The 8,940-nt window shown below is 44.4% G+C and overlaps 1 long non-coding RNA gene across 2 annotated transcripts; it reads right to left on the bottom strand.

Annotated features, from left to right (window-relative positions):
- Positions 1 to 436: 436 nt before the first annotated feature.
- On the bottom strand, positions 437 to 5,914 carry LOC135383146 (uncharacterized). 2 transcript variants are annotated; one of them, XR_010419693.1, is made up of 4 exons: positions 5,821 to 5,914; positions 5,050 to 5,158; positions 4,249 to 4,338; positions 3,301 to 4,139 (listed from the first exon to the last, which is right to left on the bottom strand). It is a non-coding gene; the product is annotated as an uncharacterized LOC135383146 (long non-coding RNA). The 2 variants fall into 2 exon arrangements; XR_010419692.1 differs by lacking the exons at positions 3,301 to 4,139; positions 4,249 to 4,338 and adding an exon at positions 437 to 538.
- Positions 5,915 to 8,940: the final 3,026 nt, after the last annotated feature.

An 8,940-nucleotide genomic window follows, 5' to 3' on the forward strand; every position in this document is an offset into this window, starting at 1 on the left:
TATGTATGTATGTATGTATGTGTGTGTGTGTGTGTGTGTGTGTGTGTGTGTGTGTGTGTGTGTGTGTGTGTGTGTGTGTGTGTGAGAGAGAGAGAGAGAGAGAGAGATCAGGACTACCAATGACCTTGGCAAATTATTCACTTATCTTTGAACATAATCCGAGCCCCGGAGGAAATCCTTATTTAATGCACAGCAAGAGTACGAAATGGACGATGAAATACAGAGGAGTACGACGAGACGAGACGGTCTACGAGCGGATATCAGCAGGCGAACTTTCCGTCTCGTCCTGTTCTTCGTCCATTCCTCCCTTCTGAACTTCCCAGACTCATGGATATGTTACCATCGTCGCAATTGCACCAGCTGGCTTGCATGATGATACCATGTTCTATACGTTATTGAGTGCATTCGGCCGTCCCAAGATATACAAACACTAAAATTGGTGTCTGCGATAGAATGCTTTAATCGCAGCATTTCAATGTTCTTCGGTGCATATCCAGGCTGAGCATACACATCCAGGAGGGCACTCCAAGTCAAAACACTGAAACGAACAACAAATGTCAGGTAGCCCAGCATGAGTTCCTGGACGTAGGAGGCGCTATGTTGAAAAATCTGAAATGCACCCAGCGAACGGAAAATCATGAATGAAAGGTAATGGAATCCCTGGATGTGTATCCGATACATCGATTCACAGAGAACGGATTTCCTAAACACGCGATAAATATCACACGTCGCGAGACCCACAACTTTTCTTTGCCTATTACACGCGCCAAACACACGCGCATAGAACGCAAAACTCAGAATACCTGTCCTTAACACGCGCGCTTGCAATCAGGTAAAGAGAGAAGATACGTTTGCGAAATTATTTTAATCATAATGAAGAGTTAAGGAGTGATTACATTTTTGATGATTGATGTCATGCGCGCAGCGTAAGCATGAATATCGTGACGCACTGGTTAATAAATGTTGATGATTCGTGACTTTACGTCGCGGGACAACTACGATCATGAACTATGCCACAGTCGTCTGCCTTGAACTACTTTTGCCCACATGGTGTTCATTTAAGGTGGTGTCCGGACAGAAACGCAGTTGAACTGAACGTCCGATCAGAATAGTGGGTGCCTGAAATATATGTAACCGAATATTTCGTCTGGAAACAGTCAGAAACACTAGAAAATGAATTTAATCTGATTTTGCAGCCGGCTCCGCGCTCCCGGCTGAATTCAGGCAACAGTGTGCGGACTCATGTCACTGGAACCAGTTATGAAGGAAGAGTGTACATAATAGGATGCGGGCTTCCGACTCCCAGTCTGTTGCTCAACAGTCGCTAGAAACATCTACGTTTATACTCTAAGCGGTATCGGATTGCAACCAGCCTGGCGACGCCGTCAGCTGAGCGATTGGGAATCTCGCAGGCAAGGCCAGTTACGTCACCGGAAGAGGCGAAGCAGGAAAGGGCCATTTCAACCGGAAGCTGGCAGTTTGTTTCGAATTTGATGTTTTCGATGTTTTATGAAAAAAACACGAACGAATTTTGCTGCACTTTTTTTCTTTTTTTCTTTTCTGAAGGCATCTCCAAGTAGGCACTACATTATATTTATAAGTCCGGATTCCTCGCGGACACCACTTCTAACGTGCGCTGAACAACAGTCTCAACGCCTCAACAGACGGCACACTGTATTTAACGTCTTTTGCGGAAGGCGGCATGTCTGTAAGCAACTTATATCTCGCCACCAAGTTGCTGGCTGTCGTCGGTCGGGTACGAACCCACAACATAAGAATCAGCGGTTCGCAATGGATGTGATCGTTAACCTGTTAGGAGGCTCGTTTGTCCCGAGTCAAGTTCCTGGTGCGTCACTTTTAGAAGGCTCGGCTTCGACCGTGTACCCACGGAAGTTTGAAAATGCCACACCCAGGGCGCGCTTCAACATCGTGTGTTGTATGCCGAGATTCCCGTAACGTGGTACAACTGCCACCGCGTCTGTCAAAAATGTCTCACTGCTCTCATCCAAACACCACCTAGAGACAAAGCCTGATCGCTTGAGGTCGTAACACTTAAGATTCCGCCAATCACGATCGTGCTTTCCGCGCCTGTATCTACGGAGACGAGCCACCATCAGCCGCATGGGCAGCCACTTGTATCCGCAGAAAGCCTGTGTTTCAGAATCGTCTTCGGCGATTTGGTGATACCTTTGCCGGCGGCTGCGATTGGTAGACTTTATATGTTTACGTGCGAAGGAGCGAGAAGAAGCATTAGGCTGGCTTTCTGTGTCTCGGTTGCGTTGGCTGAGAACGTTCAGGATCAGGCTGTAACAGAATCGCTTTCGTATTCATTTCAGTCATCCCTACACTCTCAGAAATAAATCGGCTACTAAGTGTCAAGAAACAGTTAAATTTTTTACCCTTATTTTATGCGTAAAATATTAACAAAAGTTACCACGGTGCTTATTTAGGTGAAAAAGCTTTACACATACTCCATCACTCTTAATAAATGTAAAAAAGTGGACCGTTTCTTGACACCTATTTTAAGGGCTAATACGTTACGCATACGGCAAGTGTGAAGCAATCTTCGCTATTTTTCCTCTCACCGTGTCCCGCATCCCGCTTAGCAAGCGTCAGTGGAAGCAGGCACTAAGCGTAAAAACGTCACCCCACAGTTCCATGGATGGTGATCATGGACATGTATTGCCGCATGTGCTTGAGTTCCAACAGGTTCGCTACCACGTGCGACTGCCCCGACGTCCGCGACCAGTATGGAGCTGCTCAGGTGACGTTTCTGCGCTTCTGCTGCGCCTCACTTGACGCACACTAATCGAGAATCACGGTGGTGAAACATCTGCATGTGCGTCCGATGTTCTCTCGAGCGCTCTGACAGGCAGACGCGCATCGCTTCAGAACACCTATGAAAAACAATGCAAAGCACACCATCTAGTTGGGCCAACATCTCTATATTTTTCTTTTTTTACCAATCAACCAACCATGCGCACCATCAATGTATACACCGCTGAAGCGTCAGTCAACTGCTAAACGTAAAAACGAACTTTAGCTTCACACCCCTCCCATTCCGCATATAGTTCAGTGGTTGATTCTTAATTTACCTGTTTCGCACCTATTTTTCCTCTACATATACCGCTTGCGCAATTAATGGAAGAATCGTAATCTTCATTTCGAGCAGCGTCATTGTCGCATCATAGTTCTAGAGATGAGACATTGTGACGCTGCTCGGGACGATACAGCTTTTTCTTGCAATATTATGACCTTTCTACATTTCCGTTGTGTGATATACATACACGGACTCCGGAGTGCATATTGCAACGTGTTTTATTGTTCATAAAGATGCATGAAAACTTGCTTCGGTCTGTGCATTACATATAAATTTCACTAATATCAGGAAGAGTCATTGTGAATAACACTCTGTTCTATGTCAAGAACTATATATGACTTACACTCGGTACTACGTATTCCATAAGCTAAAGACAAGACAGAACACTATCACGGAGGTGCGCAGTTCGCCATTCACCATTTTAGCCTTAATACCTGTAGGAACACTTAGGTATCTGACAGGAGTTGACACGTGTACAAAAGGAAGAAAAAAGAGGGGTAATACAGAGAGGGCTGCGATTGCTCCAAAGAAGTCTAACCTCTGACTTCAGAGGTACAGCATGTAATCTAAAATGTGCCAAATGTCAGGCGAAGAGAACGTGTGAAACACAGCAAAGCAAAATGTCACTCTCTAGTTAGCTTACTTCTGAACAGCACTTCTGCATTAGGAAATAACGAGGTTACTCACCGGTTGTATCAGCTCATATCAGAAAGCAAACCGAAACAAAAATGTAGCGGAGATAACGGTCCCTTTTCGCCGTGTGAAATGGCAACCAATATTCCCGACATGTGTCTTTCTACGTTTAGCAAGCCTAGTTTCCGCAGGCAGAGAAAGCTAGTAAAAGTAATACAAAAATTGAGTTAGAAGATGGAAATAGCAACACTGCCCATCACAAATATGCACATAAATATTTGACATTCACCCACTCGTTGCATCCGAACCTTCAAAGCACACTGCAAATAATTCCACACTGACTCGCCAGAAGCAGCGAAGCCTCTATCACTTCCGCCTTGTGCATGGGACGTTGAAAGCGGGAGGCCTGAAAGACCGATTAAAGCACACCGTGAGCCGATTCCGTCCAAGCGACAGACAAAACAAGTCTACAACGAAAACGCCCAAACGAAAGCAATGTTGCTGCTGCTGTTTACCTGTATCTTCGTGGTTGACTGCAGAATATCCATGCCAAATGAGTTCCTTGAAAGTTTCACAGACTCTAAGTTCTACGTGTACAACTCGCCCTGGAAATACGTACACTCGTCTTATGAAACACCACCCAAGCACGCAGTTCGCAGGATCACAGTTCGCCGTCGACGCCATGATGGAGGCGTTGGAGCTCAAATTTGAAACTCTCGCTGTAACGTTTAAGCGCGATTTGTTTAGGGGAGAAAAAGAGAGGGAAGGGGACGGTGAGGAGATTGCGCAGTGAAGATGCCCTCACTCGTTTTGTGAGCGTTTAACCGTTAACAGAAAATTTTAGGTGCTATAAATTAAGTGTAAGGACGCTTCCATCTGGAAATGACGGCTAAAATAAATGATATTACGCCTAAACCGAAAGTCCTAACGCTTATACCTCCTCATGTTATTCTTAATAAACGCAAGAGTAAGCCTGACACCTAAAATTTGTCGCGTTTTTAGCGTTTTACATCTAAATAGGTGTTAAAAATGCTGTAAGTGGTATTTTAAGCGATTCATTTCTGAGAGTGTATATTTAAGAACTGTGGCGTTACATTAATTTTCAGAAGTGGAATCAACCTTGGATTACTTCATTTGCAAAATCGTTGAGGATCAATGCCAGCATTGCGATGAGGGAAGCGCTTTGCGAAAATCGTCTCCCAACTACCCTGCTACAAGCTGGCTAAGTCTCTTAACTTAGCTGCTTGTGCTGGCAGTGGCAGCAGCTGTGTCGTCACACCGGTTCACAACAGTTTATTTGCTCGTGTAATACTGACCGGACCACCGCATGCTCTACCCCATCGACCTCTTCTGAAGGGTGTTGGATGAAGGCTTCGCCCTTGAATTCTGCTGTGACCGGGGTCTACGCCCTGCAGCTCCTGCTGACTGCGAAGAACACGGTGGTGTTATGACGACGTGTGAATGGAATGTGCGCTAAAGAAATACGTTTTTTTTTTGTCCGTACTATGTCGACATATAAGCCCACATACGATTTCGTTAAACAAAGGATTACGTTTCTCAAATATGCCTTTCGGGCTTTCATGTACCCCTTCTGGCTTATCTACAGTAATGGTAGAAAGAAAACGTAATAGCGGGTGTGGAGAGAATAAAATAAGTACATATTAATCGACGGACAATTTTTCGGCGCAGAGCCTTAAAAAGGGAGGCCTAAAAATCTGTATGTAAAAGGTACACCGGAAATTAAAAAAAAAACGATAAAAGACTACTGCACGTGAATTCTAACGTGAACGTATTCAGCAGTAGCTAAATGGGTATGTGCCAGCACCACCTCTGCCGGTGAGGACACATTCTGCAATGAGGATTCTGCTAACAGCAACAACAAATAAATTCGTGATATTGAATGGGGAAATTCGCCACGTAAGGTGGCGCCACGTAAGGAAATTCGCCACTAACCCAAGGCACAATGGGGCAGGATGAGATGTGTCGTGATGAACGATACTAAATAGGGTCCATAGTTCGTGGAGTCAGTAAGACATCAGAACGGTGCTAACGTACAACACGAGATCCCGAACAACGAGAACTGTTACCTTGTAACTGTCGCAAAGACGACGAAAATAGCGAGGATTAGCACCAAAGTCATGGCTGTTGCTCTGCGTCCTTTCAACTACCGTATTCGCACAAGTAACGTATTACAACATATTTATATCGCTTACCGAATTCATACAACGGGCGTTCATTAATGTCCCCATTATGAAGTATGCTCATTTCGTTATTGATTGTGTAAAAGGAAAACACGCATGGAAAGCCTATATCTCACTTCCAATATAATAGATTCACGATGGTCGTAACTTATCTTCGACAAGCCGTGGCTGGCAGGTATAACCGAATCACCTGTGTGTCAATAGCATTATAGCAACATGAAAGAACTGATGTTCTGAGGCTGGAACAACATCTTTCATCTTTCATTATAGCAACATTTGTGCCAGGGGTCAAGAACGAAGCTCTTTTGCGTCTATTAGAATTCGTAACTCAAGTTCTCTGTACCTGTGTACGTACATAGAATGTGTTCTGAGAGGCAAGACAGCTACCTTTTTCCTAGTAGGGTGCCTGAATACTAGCTCCCTCTGCATAGGGTGAAGGAAACAGCATCGTCTGCTACGAATTTTTCCGACATGTTTATGCCCACTCACAGCTCGCGATGCGCTCACAAAAGTGTAGCTACACTCTTGGCTACACATCACATTTTGGAGTTGAGTAAATACATAGCAGAAGAGGTTTGAAAAAGGGTTTGAAATCAGTACACAGGATTCATACATGGTAAGCGTGGACCTAAACATCACGGCTTCGCTTCTACAAAGGGTGATCTCCGCCACTGATCTCTATTTAGAAGGCTGGATAGCGGATGGGTGAGGGTCTCGCGGGAAAGGGTACGCTAACCGGCCGCCATATTGCGGTGCTCAAAAGAGCGATTACAGCCCATAGGAATGCATGTAAGCTGTGACATGTTCTGCTCTTTGTGAGCGCTTCCTTTTCTGCTTCGCAAAAATTTTGCCACGGATCGCTGCAGAAATTCCTGGTGATTTGGTTCTTCATATTTTTTGTGAAATCCTGTCACGTACATGTTATTTCTTGTGTAGTTTGTACTCGTATGACGCTCGTGTCGTTCCAGTTTTGTACTTTGAACTTCTATTATGTGATTTGCTGGTTTTGTGTGGTGTTGTATTTGTTGTGTTACGTTGCCGTTGTGGTCTGTCATCGTGTGCGCGTGTTATTTCTCGTGTTTCTCCCATTTACTTTCTGCTTGAGTGTCTAGAATGCTAGGGAGCAGTATTCTCCAAATTGAGTCGTTGCATTTAGCAATGTATGGCACGTTTGTTTATGAAACTACCTTAATATGCCTATGAATACTTGGCCATAAACATTATGCTTTGCACAGGAAGTTTAGATATGACTTGGTGTGACAGGAAGGGCCGAACGGCAGTAAAGCACTTCCGAAGGACTAGGATGAGATTTAGTATGTGATACAAAGGCTATATGACGGTATCGACTAGAAAAATGTGCACTAGGAAGCTAGGTGACGGCAAAGACAATTCAAAATGACTAGAGGTAGAGTGAATATGTCATGAAAAGGCTAAGTAGCAATGCCTTGTGGTGAAAGCTCCAACACCTAAGTATCACAATTCCAGTTGCACAGGCAAGTTTGAAGCACTCAACCAGGTAAGTGGGCAGAGTGCATTACTGGTTGTTGAATATGATCAACCTTGACAATTCCTTTCGCAGATGAGGCCTGGCTGTCACCTTCTCTGTATATTTCTTGGCAAGGTTTTACAGTCTGATACTGCTGGGAAACTTGTTTGATCAGACGGATCACATTGTTTTCATTTGGGCTGCATTCAAACATATGTTGTCGCCAGGTTGTCGGAGCGAACCGAAAACCGAAAAAAAAAAACACGCTATTTTGGTGCGAACCGGAGCAGAATCGAAACCGTACACGTTTTTTTCGCTCAGGAGGGAAATATATTTAACGGTTTTCGGTCCAAGAAAAAACTCGCTGGCTTGGACTACGGATAGGCGAATGAAACAGACGTCGTGTGCTCTGAAGTCATGTCATGGATACTATACGAGAGTTACGGTTACGGTGGAATGTATGTCGGTATTCTATGACCCTTAGGCTCCCTTTGTAATGGTTTATCGTTCGCGTACGCACACAGACTTAGAGGTACATGTGACTCTCTAGCAATGTGCCGTAGTGTTCGTTTTAATTTGATCCCCGCAAACTCTCCTCAACTAAACAACGACCCAAGGGGGCTGCATAACTGCTTCTTTATCGGTAATGTCGCGCAACGCGTCCCTTGTTGGAGAGCAGCTAAGTTGAATACATTTACGCATACGGGAGGGCAAGCCCGTGCGAAGTGGCAACTCTTTTGTGGACAGGACACGAAGAAAAGAAAACGGAGCCGTCGAGCGCGTTTGTGCGTGAAGGTGTTCCTCGATTTGCGTCCTACTCGTGCAGTGGTGCTTGCTGGCTAGACAGTACCAACAGACATTCGGAAGGGACGCGATCGCTCCAATCCAGCAAGAAAGTACTTTACGTATGACATTACGACAAACAAGTCCGTTTGTAGCATGTGCTTCAAGAAAGGAGAAAGCCCGTTTGAACAGACAGTAACCTACAGGAACCAGGAGCTACCAATTTCACAGCTGTCTATTAATATTAAATACCATGCATGCGGGTTTACCTTTTGTAACATTGATTTTTTTTGTGGGGATGAATACTCCTAGCAGAAGCGGAACCGGTTAAAAACCGGTATGAACCGTTATTTTTTTGCTCCGGAGCAGAACCGGTACCGGGTCGTTTATGATGTAACCGGAACGAAAACCGGAACGAAAAACGTTTCGGTTCGACACCCTGCATGGTTGTCGCAAACTTAAGAACGGAGTATAAAGAGTAGATATTCGAGGTTGAAAAATTATTTATTAAGTAAAGTAAACATGCTGGAACGCACCAAAGAGATATGTGGCTGGTGTGTTTGTATGTCCCACTCATAGGAGTTTGTACGTTAGGCAAAATTTTCATGCAATACTTTTTTCTTTATATGCTTTTGCTCATCTTAGTATTGTCCTATCCAATATGGAGTTGTTTTTAACTGTATATGAATGCATAATTCAGGAGTGTTTTCATATATTGGACTAGCTGCAGCTTTAAG

This window comes from Ornithodoros turicata, chromosome 2, assembly GCF_037126465.1.
Source record: "Ornithodoros turicata isolate Travis chromosome 2, ASM3712646v1, whole genome shotgun sequence".
Taxonomy (NCBI): Eukaryota; Metazoa; Arthropoda; class Arachnida; order Ixodida; family Argasidae; genus Ornithodoros; species Ornithodoros turicata.